Source organism: Pogona vitticeps, chromosome 3, assembly GCF_051106095.1.
Source record: "Pogona vitticeps strain Pit_001003342236 chromosome 3, PviZW2.1, whole genome shotgun sequence".
In the NCBI taxonomy this organism is placed as follows: Eukaryota; Metazoa; Chordata; class Lepidosauria; order Squamata; family Agamidae; genus Pogona; species Pogona vitticeps.
Genome location: NC_135785.1, coordinates 239164979 through 239179526, shown reverse-complemented (window position 1 = coordinate 239179526; position 14548 = coordinate 239164979).

Here is a 14548-nt window from a genome sequence, read left to right as displayed (position 1 = left end):
CTGCAGAAGTTCAGATCCATTATTTATAAAAAAAACACAATTAAGAATTATAGGTGAAAACAAAATAAAATCAAAAAGTTAAAAGAAGACAGAAACATGGTGGCACCTTAAAGACTAACTTATATATATATATTTAATGTGAGATTTTGTGGGCAAGTACACTTGAAGTGGATTTGTCCACGAAAGCTCATATTCAAAATTTGAGATTATTTTTTTAAAAATTGTTCCTGCTTCCTTCTAATATTCCCAATGTCACTGTATTTTGCAATGATTTATGTGTTCTCATAATATGCCCAAAATACAGCAACCTCAATTTCATCATTTTTGCTTCTAGAGGGTTGATCTGATCTAGTACCCCTTTGTTTGTGTTTCCGGTAGTTCATGGTATATAAAGTTCTCTTTCAGAACAATATTTCAAAATATTTTTGCTGTAATCTTTCTTCATTGTCCAGCTTTCATATTTGTATGTAGGAATTTAGAGTATGATAGTATGTGTGACTTATCTTGGCCTTGCTCTCCTGTGATACATCCTTACACTTCAGGATCCTTTCAAGTTCCTTCACTGACAAGTTTCAGTGATGGCGAACCTATAGCATGCATGCCACAGCTGGCACACAAAACCCTCTCTGTGGGCATACGAGCCATAAGTCACCACAGAGAAATACTTACCCATCCTCCGATCCCGGATTTCATTTCGGCACTCCCCTCTGCTAGTGCAGTGGTCCAGCTGAGGGTGCAATGGTGACCATTACCGGTCTAGCCCAATGGGGGATTGGAGGAGCAGTAAGTATTTATTTGTTAATACCACAGGGGGGGGGCACACACATTTAACCCTTGCAGTACAGGAGCAGTTGTTTTTTTCTAAACTAAAACTTCAGCATTCGGGTTTTAATTGCAGTGTTGGCACTTTGAAATAAATAAGTTAATTTTGTTTTGCAGTTTGGGCAATCAGGCTCAAAAAAGGTTCACCATCACTTCACTAGGCACTCAGAGGCAGCCACTGCCCTCAAGCAGCAGATTTTGCAGTACCAGTGTATTTTTGCCATCTATCCATGGCATGGATCCACACAAATTTGAATGTATGCTCATCTCCAAATCATCGCCCATTTGCATTTCCTCACTTGTGGCACTGGTGTGAGAGGTTGGAGTGGAAGCTTCTTTGAAGTGGCATATTTTCTCCCCACTTGTACTCTGCAAGTCCATGGAGTGCTCATGATGTGATGATGAAGATGAGGCTTGCCAGGTCTCAGAGAATGAGTTGCTGTGCCAGGAAATGGCTGGGCTCCCCTGAATCTCCAGGACAGGCAAATGTGAGGAGCAGTGATGGAAAGGAAGGAGCGAGTCTCGTTTATTGTTATGGGATGGCCATAGTGTTTGGGTACCCAACTCCAGCCCTCTCTGAATGGCACCAGGGCTCACTGGCTTCCTGTGTCTGTCCAACAAGACACATAATATACTTGCTTAGGAGTTCAGACAGGGAACGCACAATGCCTAGCTGACTCCCTCACACAGGCATGGAGAAATATTATGTTCCCAGTTCCTGTGACATCACAAGGCCCCACACCATGACTTCACAAAGACCCATCCCAGGCATTGGGCCCCAGATATAATGAGGGGATGGGGAAGATAAGCCTGTGACAGCCCCTGACAAACAAGACAGAACTTCAAAACCATTCCGGAAAATTCTTTTATTGGTTTTGGAAAAGAGGCTAAACAGGGATCCTCAGCAGAGATAACGGCCTGGTTCAGCTCCAGCAGGACGCCTGCCTCCTGGTCCCCCGCTTCCCCATGGGGAAGAGGACGCTTCGGCCCCTACGAGAGAGAGAGAGAGAGAGAGAGAGAATGAGAGAGAGAGAGACAACTAAGGGGCAAGTTCGTCCACTGCCATCAACCAGCTTCAACCCAGGCGTATCCACAGACCAATGTTCTGGCAACTTCATCCCGAAGTTCCGCCTGCCAACATCTACTGGCTTCCACCAGGAATATCCACCCGTTCATATCTTCTACTCCGCTTCTGAAGCCAGCCTCCGCCAGTTCCCGAATGCTTGGGTCACACACATGCCCCGGTGACATCCCCATGGAACGCTAGCCAGCCCATTCACACACACATTCACACACACACACACACACACACACACACACACCAGCCACACACACCCAACACACACACACACCTTCACTCCACCAGCCATTCACACACACGCCCGGGCTTCCATCCAGTGATATCCACCAAGCTTCCAACAGCTGGTTTCAGGAGGCTAACATCCCCCAGCTTCATCCGCCAACCTCTGCCAGCCTCTGCCCTGCGGCCTCAGCCAGCTTCCCAGGGAGATTCCACCAGCTTCTGTCTGCCAACATTCACCGACTCCCCCCCACAGGTCCATCGCCGACATCAGCCAGCTTCAAGCCACGGATCTTCGCCAGCCTCAAGGTGTTAACTCGCAAGCCCACTTAGCAAATTCATCTGCTTTCGTGAGAGAACTTGCCTTGGGCAGAAGGGTTGGGTCCCCGGCAGCCGCTGTTGCTCTTTCTGCTGGACTGCCCTCTGGCCACTGGCCTTCCTTCTGGTCTCCTGCCTTGCCCAGCAAGCCCCTTTTATCTGCCAGCAGAGAGGTGGGGCTCTGTGAGGTCACAAAGACCCAGGAGAGTGGGGTTGGGATCCCAAGGCAGCAGCAGCATCCTCGGGATTGGCTGAGTCCTGAAGATGATGTCACAGTCCCTCTGATCATGTGATTCATCCACAAAAGCTTAGATTTTTCATGATTTTTTTTAAATTTGTGGCCTACTAATGTATCCCCTATGACCAATACCTCTGATTGTTAAATCTCCCCATGTTGGCCTTCTGACAGGATTCTAGGCTGGTGCTCCAAAAAGTTATCTTCCAGCATTTGCACCAAAGGGAACTTTCCTAAGCCCTGAGCTAGGGAAAAATATGAAAGTAATAAATGAATAAGGATGGGCACAGTCACACAATGCAGCCTTTGACACGTTTTTGTAGCCCCTTTTTGGACATTTTTTTCTTGCCCTTGCCATGAAAAGGATATTATAAGGAGCCAGTTAAGAAAATAACCCAAGTGTCTGAAACACAAACAAGTATTTTAACACCATCCCTGCACTATCAAAGATGCAGCTGTGTTTCAAAGACTCTACCAGCCTTTGGAACTCCCTCCCACTGGAAGGCAGATTTAGCCCACCAGTAAGTATTTATTTGTTAATACTGCCCATGGGGGGGGGGGGAGAACAAGCATTTAACCCTTGCACTGCAGGAGCAGTTGTTTTTTCTAAATTAAACCTCAACATTCAGGTTTTAATTGCAGTATTGGCACTTTGAAATAAATAAGTTGATTTTGTGTTGCAGTTTGGGCACTCGGGCTCAAAAAGGTTCACCATCGCTGCTCTAGTTGGATTAATAATTGAACCCAGACACTCAAAATCTTTAACTATTACAATTCCTTCACTGTCAACATTAAAAATATGTAATCCTTTTGTAGTAATTATTTTGGTTCTTTTTAATGTTCAGCTGCAGTCCTGCTTTTGCATTTTATTTTTTCACCGTCATCAGGTCAGGTCTGCTTTTTGCCAGTAATAGGGTGTCATCTGCATATCTTAAATTATCAATGTTGTTTCCACCAATTTTCTCTGCTCTTTCAGCTGAATTTAATCCAGCTTTCCATATGATCTGTTCTACATACAGTTTGAACAGATAGGAGATAAAATACAGCCATTGGAAAATAGTCTTTTTATAGGAGACCATTCTGTTTCTCCATATTGTGTCCTAACACTAACCTCTTCTCCACAATATATGTTATATATCAGGACAATCAAATGTGGAGGCACACTCATTTGTTTTAGAATAATTCATCAGTCAAAAACACAGACTTTTATTCTTAAATTCTGTGTTACCTTCCAGTAGCCAATACAGTGGTGCCTCACTTAGCGAGGTTAATCCGTTCCGGATTAACCCTCGCTCAGCGAATCCATCGCTAAGTGAAACAAAAAAGCCCACAGGAACGTATTAAAACTGATTTAATACGTTCCTATGGACTTAAAACTCACCGTTGTGCGAGTTTCCTCCATTGCGGCGGCCATTTTGGATGCCTCGTTAGCGAGGCAAAACAGTGGTCGCCATTTTGTTTTAGCGGCGGCCATTTTGGAACCGCCGATCAGCTGTTCACTATGCTTTGATCGCGTCCACGCGATCATCGCATAGCGAAAAAAGCCCATAGGGGCCATCGCTGAGCGAACGCTCCAGCGATGGCCTGGGACCCTTCGTTATGCGGTTTCATCGCATAGCGAAGCGTTCGCTATGCGAGGCACCACTGTATATATTTGCAATATGATTTCTTGTGCCTTTTCCTTTTCAGAATCTCACTCATAGGCATCCTTCAGTCTCGAGAGACTATGGTAACGTGCTCTATATGGAGGACTTGGAACAGCGTCTAGTGTTTTGATGCTGTACGCAAAGCTGGAGTATCCTCTCCAGGGCACGAAGCCTGGGTAAAATAATATGGAGGATAGGCTGTTACCCAACCAGCAAATCCCCCCTCCCCACGTCACTGAAATAGTCCAATGCAAAGGCAAGAGCCGATACAACTAACACTGAGCATTTCTAATTCTATATTTTTAGTTAGGCATCCTTCAGTCTCGAAAGACTATGGTAGCGTGCTCTGTATGGAGGACTTGGAACAGCGTCTAGTGTGGCTGAGGAGGCCAATTCGAGAGTGACAATCCCTTCCACACTGAAGACAAATCCAATCTGTCCCCTGTCCAGCTCCCTGGTTTTGCTGCTTTAGTGACTTCCTCTTTGCCTCGGCCTGCTGGGCAAGGGTCGCTTCAAATTGGGAGAGCCCGCGATGCAGTGCCTGCCTCCAGGCTGAACGCTCAGATGTCAGGGTTTCCCATCTGTTGAGGTCTATTCCTAAGGCCTTCAGATCTCGCTTGCAGACGTCCTTGTATCGCAGCTGTGGTCTCCCTCTGGGGCGATTTCCCTGCACTAATTCTCCATACAGGAGATCCTTTGGAATCCGACCATCAGCCATTCTCACGACGTGCCCGAGCCAACGTAGACGTCGCTGTTTCAGTAATGTATGCATGCTGAAAATTCCAGCTCGTTCTAGGACTACTCTGTTTGGGACTTTGTCCTGCCAGGTGATACCAAAAATCCGTCGGAGGCAACGCATATGGAACGTGTTCAGCTTCCTCTCCTGCCGTGCACAAAGGGTCCAGGACTCGCTGCAGTACAGGAGTGTGCTTAGGACACAGGCTCTATAGACTTGGATCTTTGTATGTGTCGTCAGCTTCTTATTGAACCATACTCTCTTTGTGAGTCTAGAGAACATGGTGGCTGCTTTGCCAATGCGTTTATCCAGCTCAACATCCAGAGAGAGGGTGTCAGAGATGGTTGAGCCAAGGTACACAAAGTCATGAACAACCTCCAATTCTTGTGTAGAGATGGTAATGGAAGGAGGTGAGTCCACGCCCTGGCCCATGACTTGTGTTTTCTTCAGGCTGATCGTTAGTCCAAAGTCTTGGCAGGCCTTGCTGAAACGATTCATGAGTTGTTGGAGGTCTTCAGCAGAGTGGGCAACGATGGCTGCATCATCTGCGAAGAGGAAGTCCCGCATGCATTTCAGTTGGACTTTGGTCTTCGCTCTCAATCTAGAGAGATTAAAGAGCTTTCCGTCTGATCTAGTCCGGAGATAGACACCCTCGGTTGCAGTTCCAAAGGCATGCTTCAGCATGACAGCAAAAAAGATCCCAAAAAGTGTTGGTGCGAGGACACAGCCCTGTTTCACTCCGCTTCGGATGTCAAAGGGGTCTGATGTTGTGCCGTCAAAAACTACAGTGCCTTTCATTCCCTCATGGAAAGATCTGATGATGTTAAGGAGACGAGGTGGACATCCAATCTTGGGAAGTATTTTAAAAAGGCCATCCCTGCTAACCAGATCAAATGCTTTTGTGAGGTCTATGAAGGCCACTAAGAGTGGCTGTTGTTGTTCATGCATTTCTCCTGCAGCTGTCGGAGGGAGAATACCATGTCAGTGGTGGATCTGTTAGCTCGAAATCCGCACTGTGATTCTGGATACACTCTGTCTGCAAGCACCTGGAGCCTCTTCAGAACAACACGGGCAAGCAGCTTCCCTACAACGCTAAGAAGAGAGATGCCACGGTAGTTATTGCAGTCACCCCTGTCTCCTTTGTTTTTGTACAATGTGACAATGTTTGCATCCTTCATGTCCTGTGGTACTCCACCTTCCTTCCAGCAGAGACGAAAGACTTCATACAGTTCGGTGGTGATGATCTCCTTACAGCATTTCAGCACTTCAGCAGGGATGTTATCCTTTCCAGGTGCCTTGCTGGAGGCGAGGGAGTCCAAGGCCGCTTTTATTTCTGCTAGGGTTGGTTCGCTGTCCAGCTCTTCCAAGACAGGTAGGCACTCAATGTTATTTAATGCTTCTTCGGTTACTACATTCTCTCTGGAATACAGCTCAGAGTAGTGCTGTACCCAGCGTTCCATCTGCTGTGCTCGGTCCTGGATGAGCACACCTGTAGCAGACTTCAAGGGAGCAGATTTCTTCTGTATTGGACCTAAGGCCTGCTTGATACCGTCATACATTCCTTTAATGTTACCTGTGTCCGCTGCTAACTGTATATGAGAGCAGAGCTGGAGCCAATAATCGTTGGAGCATCTCCTGGCAGCCTGTTGGACTTGGCTGCGAGCAGCTCGAAGAGCTTGCAAGTTGTACTCGCTAGGACAGGCTTTATATGCTGCTAGAGCTCTTCTCTTAACCTCGATGGCTGGCATTAACTCCTCTGAATGGGCTTCGAACCAGTCAGCCATCTTTTGGGTCTTCTATATACTGTATAGTAAAATACTGTACTTTGTTGTAATACCTCGAGCATCATTTTGCTTGCATGGGAAATAGATGCAATGGTCGTATATTTACTGCACTCCTTAACATCTCCTTTCTTGGGGATTGGAATGTATACTGATCATTTCCAGTCTGTTGGCCATTGTTTTGTTTTCCCTTTTTTGCATATTTCTGTAAGGATTTTGACATATTTAGTCTCTGTAGCTTGAATTAGTTCTATTCATATCTCATCTACTCCTGGTGATTTATTTATTTCAAGTGCTTTGAGAGTAGCTTTTACATCATTTTCTATAATTACAGGTTCCTCATCATAGGATTCTTCTTCAAAATAATCTGTCACTCCTGCATCTCTTCTGTGCAGTTCTTCAGTATATTGTTTCCACATTTTATTTTATACTGACAATGGCATGTAGTTTATGCTATAGTAACTGATGGTGATCTATAAACAAAAACTATTCTGAGAAGTACCTATAGTACTGTCAACACCACCAACAGCAACAGGTTATCAATCCAGAAAGAGTGAGTGAGATCAAGACAAAATGCTTCAGCTTCTAATCCTGCCCCACTTTAGGTGGTCCAGACATTACTTTGATTAAGACTAAAATTCTGTACATCACTCTATCACTATGAAATGCAGGCTTTTCTGACTAATATACACTTGGGTTAATGACATAAACATTTATTCATTTCTCTATTTATCACCCATCTATCCAATGGTCATGCTGGGCAGTTTACCAACAATCACATGATATGAAAACAACATACCTGTAACTAAAACAAAATTAAATTAATTGAATAAATTAAACAAAGATTTAAAAGATTAAAAATTGACAGTGGTAGAATAAAAGGGTGATAGTCAGCAAATTCTTAGATTGGCAGATGTTGAAATGCCTGACAAAACAGATGTGTTTTCAAAAGTTTCTTGAAAGATACCAAGGAGGAGGCCAGGGGAATTTAATTTGACAATTCATTCCAAAGGTAGGGAGCAACCACTGAGAAGGCCCAGTTCATTGTTCTCTCCTTCCAGGCCTCCCTTGGGATTAATGCCCCCAGCTATCCAACCTGGGAGGAATGAGTAGGATGGGCAGTTGAGCAATCTATCTGAGATGGAAACAGGTGGACCAGATCACAGACACTATCTGTGATTCCACAGATAGCCCTGGGTCCAGAAGGATGCCCAAACTGCGAACGTTATCCTTATAACAAGCTTTTAATGGATATGTGTGTGGAAGAGGATGGGAAGCTGAAATATTTCCTCACACAACTGAGATCTAAATACATTCATTTCTTAGCGGTATATCTATCTATGGCAATTATTTTCTATTATAGCTATATGGGTTTTCTGTAGACCTTGTGTCCCAGTCGGAGGTCAGTTTTGCGTAGGACCATGACATCTAGGAATGGGAGTTGGGCCTCTGTTTCTTTTTCCATGGTGAATTGTATATTTGGGTGGATGCTGTTGAGATGGTTGAGAAACTCTTCCAATTCTTCTTCACCGTGACTCCAGATTGTAAAGGTGTTGTCCACATATTGGAACCAGACTGTGAGTGCGAGGGGTGCCGAAGACTGGGACACAAGGTCTACAGAAAACCCACCCACACAGACAGGTACCTACACAAAAACTCCAACCACCACCAACGGCAAAAAAGAGGCATAATCAAAACACTGGTAGACCGTGCAAATCGGAACTGTGAAGCTCAGTTTCTCAACACTGAACTCGACCACCTGAATTGGGCCCTACAGGCAAATGGCTACTCCAAAAATGAAATCACAAGAGCCATCAAACCAAGAAAACAACACAGAACTGAGGAAGAAAAACAGCCACCCACAAACAAAGTATTTCTGCCATACATCAAAGGGGTCACAGACCACATGGGGAAATTTCTGGAAAAACATAACCTAAAAACAGTATTCAAGCCCACCACAAAAATACAACAAATGTTACGGTCAGCAAAGGACAGAAGGGACCCCCTCACCACTGCAGGAGTATACCGGATACCTTGCAGTTGTGGCCAGGTATACATTGGAACCACAAAACGAAGCATCCACAGCAGAATCAAAGAACATAAGAGACACTGCAGACTATAACAACCAGAAAAATCTGCAGTAGCTGAACATGCCCTAAAACAAACTGGACATGAAATTCTATTTCAAAATATGGAAATACTGGACAACACCAGCAATCATTACGTCAGACTGCACAGGGAAGCCATTGAAATCCACAAGCACCAGAAAAACTTCAATAAAAAAGAGGAAAATTTGAAACTCAACAAAACTTGGCTCCCAGCTCTCAAAAATACAGCATGTAAAAGGTCACGAACTCTACCCAACCACAAGGTCAAGGGGATCACCACCATCAACCACAGTGACAGACAATCTCCTTATCACAACAATACACACACAACAAAACACACTAATCACCCATACACAGAAAACAATACACCCACAACAATACACACTAATCATCCCATCTCACAGCCATAAATACTCCACGCCCCAGCCAAACTACACAAGACCACAGTTTGCTGTCCTCTGAAGATGCCGGCCACAGAGACTGGCGAAACGTTAGGAAAAACCACCTTCAGAACACGGCCAAGAAGCCCGAAAAACCCACAACAACCATTAGATCCCGGCCGTGAAAGCCTTCGCGAAAACAGGAGTGTCTGGGAAACGCATACTGTACTTCCTTCTTGCCCGGCAAGGCTTACAAAGCAGCCCTGGTATGGATAACCTCTCCTGTCGAACTGCTGTATGAAAGGTACTTTGCTTCACTGCACAGCATATTTAAATAGTGTATCGTATTTTTCCATGTATAAGACTACACTTTTGTCTAAAATCTTTAGACTAAAAATTGAGGGTCATCTTATACATGGAAGTAAGCTGAGGAAAGAACAAAAACAAGTGGAGGGGAAAGCAAGGATCAAAGCGATCCTGCAGCGCTTTGATCCCTTTCCCCCTACACTTGGTAAGCCCCACTTAGATTTCTTAATTATGGATTAGAAAAGTGGGGGGGGCATCTTATACACAGAAAAATACAGTATTTTCAGTGTGGGGAGAGAGAAAGAGATGACCAGCTTTGCTACTGATAAGAAGGAAAATATTTCAATGTATTTTTCAAATACACTTTGCTCCTCCAAATTTTTGGTTTTAGCAAAATCATCTTCAAAATCTTATACAGTACAGTACATAGCAAAATGTGGCTATCAGAGGCTGCTACTAATAATGGATAGATATCATTCCCTCCAGGTATGCTTCTGGATTGCATTTGCTGAGAAGCTTGCTTGGGAGATTGCTGTTGCACTTGCGTCCTGCTTGTAGGCTTCCCATGGAAAACTGGTGGCTGCTGTGCAAGCAGAATTCTGGACTAGGCAAAGCTGACGTGCCATTGCTCTTCAAAGCAAAGACAGTCAATTTCAGTGGGCTTTGGCCACAAACACCTCATATTCCGAGTCCAGAAGGGGAAAAGAAAAAAACAAACAAACAGTATGGCATTACTTTTATTGGGACCACTAAACTGGCAAACTACAGTAGGAACTTGCATCTTAAAACTGTTAAAATGTATAGATTTGTGCTTTTATATTACAACTCCCAGAATTCTTCAGGTAGCAATGTTATCCAGGAGACTTTTGGATTCATAGTCCAAAAACTTGCACATGGCTGATTATAACCATCAGATTTTAAGGCAACGACATAATACCTAGTTTTGTCTAACCATATGCTTACTCCCTGCTTTGCTCAAAATTCAATCTGCTAAAGAGTTCAGCAGAAACTGAAAGCTTGCTTGCAACTTCTTGAAACATTGTTAGGTTCTGCTGAAGATAAATGACCTGAGGTGTTTTGACTTTTTCTTCTGTAAATTTTTTTTTTCTTGAAAGCTTGACGTATAGTATGGGTAGTGGTCACACACCACTCTGTAGAACTATTTTCAAGCATTAGCAAACAAAATTTGAAGACTTTGTTTTATAGTTTTCAAGAGCAGTCCATCCATAAACATTCTATCATTAATTGTAAATGTTAGAAATGCATGAACAGTGTTCATGATCAATATGGTAGATTAATTCTTCTTATTTGCTCCTAACTACTATCACCTCCTGTAACTCCATGTAGATTTCAGAAGTGGATTTAGAAACATCTCATGGGGAAAACGTAAATTAATCAACAACACTGATACCTGACAGTTACTGGGAACTTAAAAAGTAAATATTACCAATAACTTTTTCATGTCAGTTTTGAATTACGAGAATGAGTCCTAATTCTGATGTGAACTCAATCCACAAATATCATTAAAAACACCCTTGTCTCAGTTCTGTCTGCATTCATCTTCTCTTCATGTGTGCGGATCCAGTCCCTGGTCCGAGTCAGATATTAAGAATTAGAGGAGAAAACATTAAATTGAATGGTAGGGAACATTACAATATGTTCAAAAGATAAGCAATTGCCCATGATTACGCTTATAGAGTTATTGTGAGAAGCAAGCAGACAGTTGTTATCTATTAAGAAGGTGACAAATTCATTAGTGGCACCAAAGAGAGACCACAATTTCACCTCTAAGTTGTGGTGTTCCATTTATGATCTTCCTACTCTAGGAGGTTTGATGGGTCCATGCTTGTTGACTCTTACGGACAAATATAACTACTTCAGAACACTTTTGCCTGGTTTAAGATACTTAAGCTGGGGTATTGTTGATTGTAAATATTACTGATCTTCTATTTGTATGTAATTTTATTTCCTGTTCTCTTTAAAATTTGAATTTACTGCAAATGCAAAGAGTGGCATAGAAATAAATACTATAAATAATTTAGCCATCCAATTGCCTACTCAATATCAAAACAAAAACAAAGCCAAGCAACTTCTCTAACATCTGCTGTAATAAAGGCTGACAAGGCTGACTGTTCTTTCCCTTAAGCTGTTAGCGTGAATATAGAGACAGAGATTGGAAAAAAACTTTTCAGAAAAATATATAGAATGACATGGTGAAGCTATGCCTAACTGAACAGCAGTAGGATAATGCTCTGGGACCCAGAGTAATTCTATTCATTCTTCATGAAATAAACTTTTCAAGCTATACATTTTGGAATTTTTGTTTCCCATTTCTGAATAGGGCCACAAAGAAAAACTGAACAGCTTCTTCCATGACTAGGAAAAATTATGAAGCAAATAATGAACAGATCTGTATTCTATGGATGTATCTTCATGATTCCAACACAGCCTTGTGTTAAATGACAGCTGCTCAGAGGTGGTTTTAACTTGAATAACTTCAATTATAGATCCCATGGAATTGTATGCTTGTGGTGATTCAACATCTATCTGTCATTCTGTGTTCTACAAAATTTATAAAATTTTGACCACCATGAATCTTAATATGCAAAGAAAAAAGTTTCCGGGGCAAGGATATATAAGTAATAACAAATTTGTTCACCCTTGGTCATTTTAAGAAAGAGATTTTATTCTAACAACATTTCCCAAACATTAAAAATGTAGTGGTATTTGAAATCTGATTTCACTCTAATTCTTGAGGTCAGTGCCATTACTATGAGGCTTTGATTCTGCTGATGGGTATGAATCGCAATGCCTAATTAAATTCAGACATCAGTATTTGTACTAACTCAACCAAATTAAAATATTATATAATTTTTATATTATATATTGAGTGGAACACAGCATACACATGCAACAAGTGCAAACTATTTGCACTGTTAGAAGAAAAAGTAAGAGAACTGGAGCAGTGAGTAGCCACACTCAAGGTTGTAAGAGAAGATGAAGCATACATTGCCAGAACTCTGTCAGCAGCTGTCACAGGGGGCACTGGAGATGGAAGAAAACCAAACCAAAGCAGAGGATGAGAGTGCTGAGAAGAATAAAAACATAGCGGAGGAACCACCATGGAAAAGAGTCACAGTTAGAAGCAAAAGAAGGAGAGGAAATTCTTCAGCAGTGGAACTGCAAAACTGCTTTCAGATTCTTGAAGAGCCGTCTGCCGAACAGCATACAGAGGAGACCCCACTGGAGGATATGAGAGGGCTGAAACCCAGCAAATTGCAGTCACCGAACCTGCACACGACGAAAAGAAGAAAAGAGTAGTTGTAGGAGGAGACTCCCTACTGCGTGGAATTGAGTCTGAAATATGATGGGAAGATCCATGGACTGGTCAGGTATGCTGTCTCCCTAGAGGTCAGATAAGAGATGTGACGGAAGAACTGCCATCACTCATAAAACCCACAGATACATATCCCTTTCTTCTTGTCCACATGGGGACAAATGATACAGCCAAGAGGAGGTTTGAAGAAATCACACGACTTTGAAGCTCTGGGAAGGAAAACCAAGGACTTGGGGGCCCAGATAGTTTTCATCCATCCTACCAGTATTTGGAAGAGGACTAGAAGAAGAGAAATTAAAATACTCCAGTGAATGACTGGCTATGAAGGTGGTGTCGACCTGAGGGATTTGGTTTTTGGGACCATGAGCTAAGCTTCCTGGAAGAAGGACTGCTAGCAAGAGATGGCTTGCACCAAACAAGGACTGGGAAGAATGTGTTTGGCCACAGCGTAAAAAACTTCATCAGGAGGGCTTTAAACTGAATTGGAAGGTGGAGGGAGACACAAGCACAGAGTTAAAAATAGATGAAGCCTTACTCACAATAAGAGGAACAGACCGAACTGTTCAAATGGGGGTCAATAATAACATTAACATTAATAGTAATATTCATAAAAATGTACAAAGACAAATGGGCCACAAATCACACAGTCTATATACAAATACCAGGAGTAGGGGAAACAAACAAGAAGAACTGGAAATTTTAGTTCAAGAGAGCAAATATAACTTGATAGGAATAACTGAAACTTGGTGGGATGACTCCCACAACGGGAATACAGCAACTGAAGGATATACATTACTATATTCAAAAGAATAGAGGGAATAGAAAGGGAGGTGGAATTGCAGTATATGTAAAAATATGCATTCCTTCACAGAAGTACAGGAGGAGGAGACTGGATGTCCCATTGAGAACATCTGGATCAATCTAGTTGGGGAAAAAATCAAAAGAAACATGGTAGTTGTAGTCTACTACCGGTCTCTCAATAAAGGAAAGGAAGTGGATGAAACTTTTGAAAAACAAATTGCAAGGGTTTCAAAGAGACACAATGTAGAAATGATGAGAGATTTAAATTATCTGGATATGTGTTGGGAGGCAAATTCTGCACAGTATGGTCCTTTCAAGAAATTCCTGGCTTGTGTGGCTGATAATTTTCTCCTATGGAAAGTGGAGAAAGAAACTAGAGGGCTAGCTATCCTTGACTTAATTCTAACTGATAGAGACGACTTGGTGGAGGAAGTGGCAGTAAGGGGAGCTCTGTATGAGAGTGACCATGTTCTACTAGAAATCTTGATTTTAAAGGAAACCAAAGAGTGTAGCCACAAGCATATGCTGGATTTTTAAAAAGCCAATTTTAATAATCACAGAACAAGGATGAGGAAGGACCTATGGCAGGAGATCCTAACAAGAAAAGGAGTCAAAGAAGGATGAGAGTTGCTAAAATACAAAATTATAAAATCACAGCTGCAAACAATTGCAACAAGAAAAAAAAAGGCAGGAGGCAGCAAAAAAGACCAGTTTGGCTTCACAAAAAGCTCAGAGAAGACCTGAAAACCAAAAAGACACGTATATGAGGCCAGGTCAC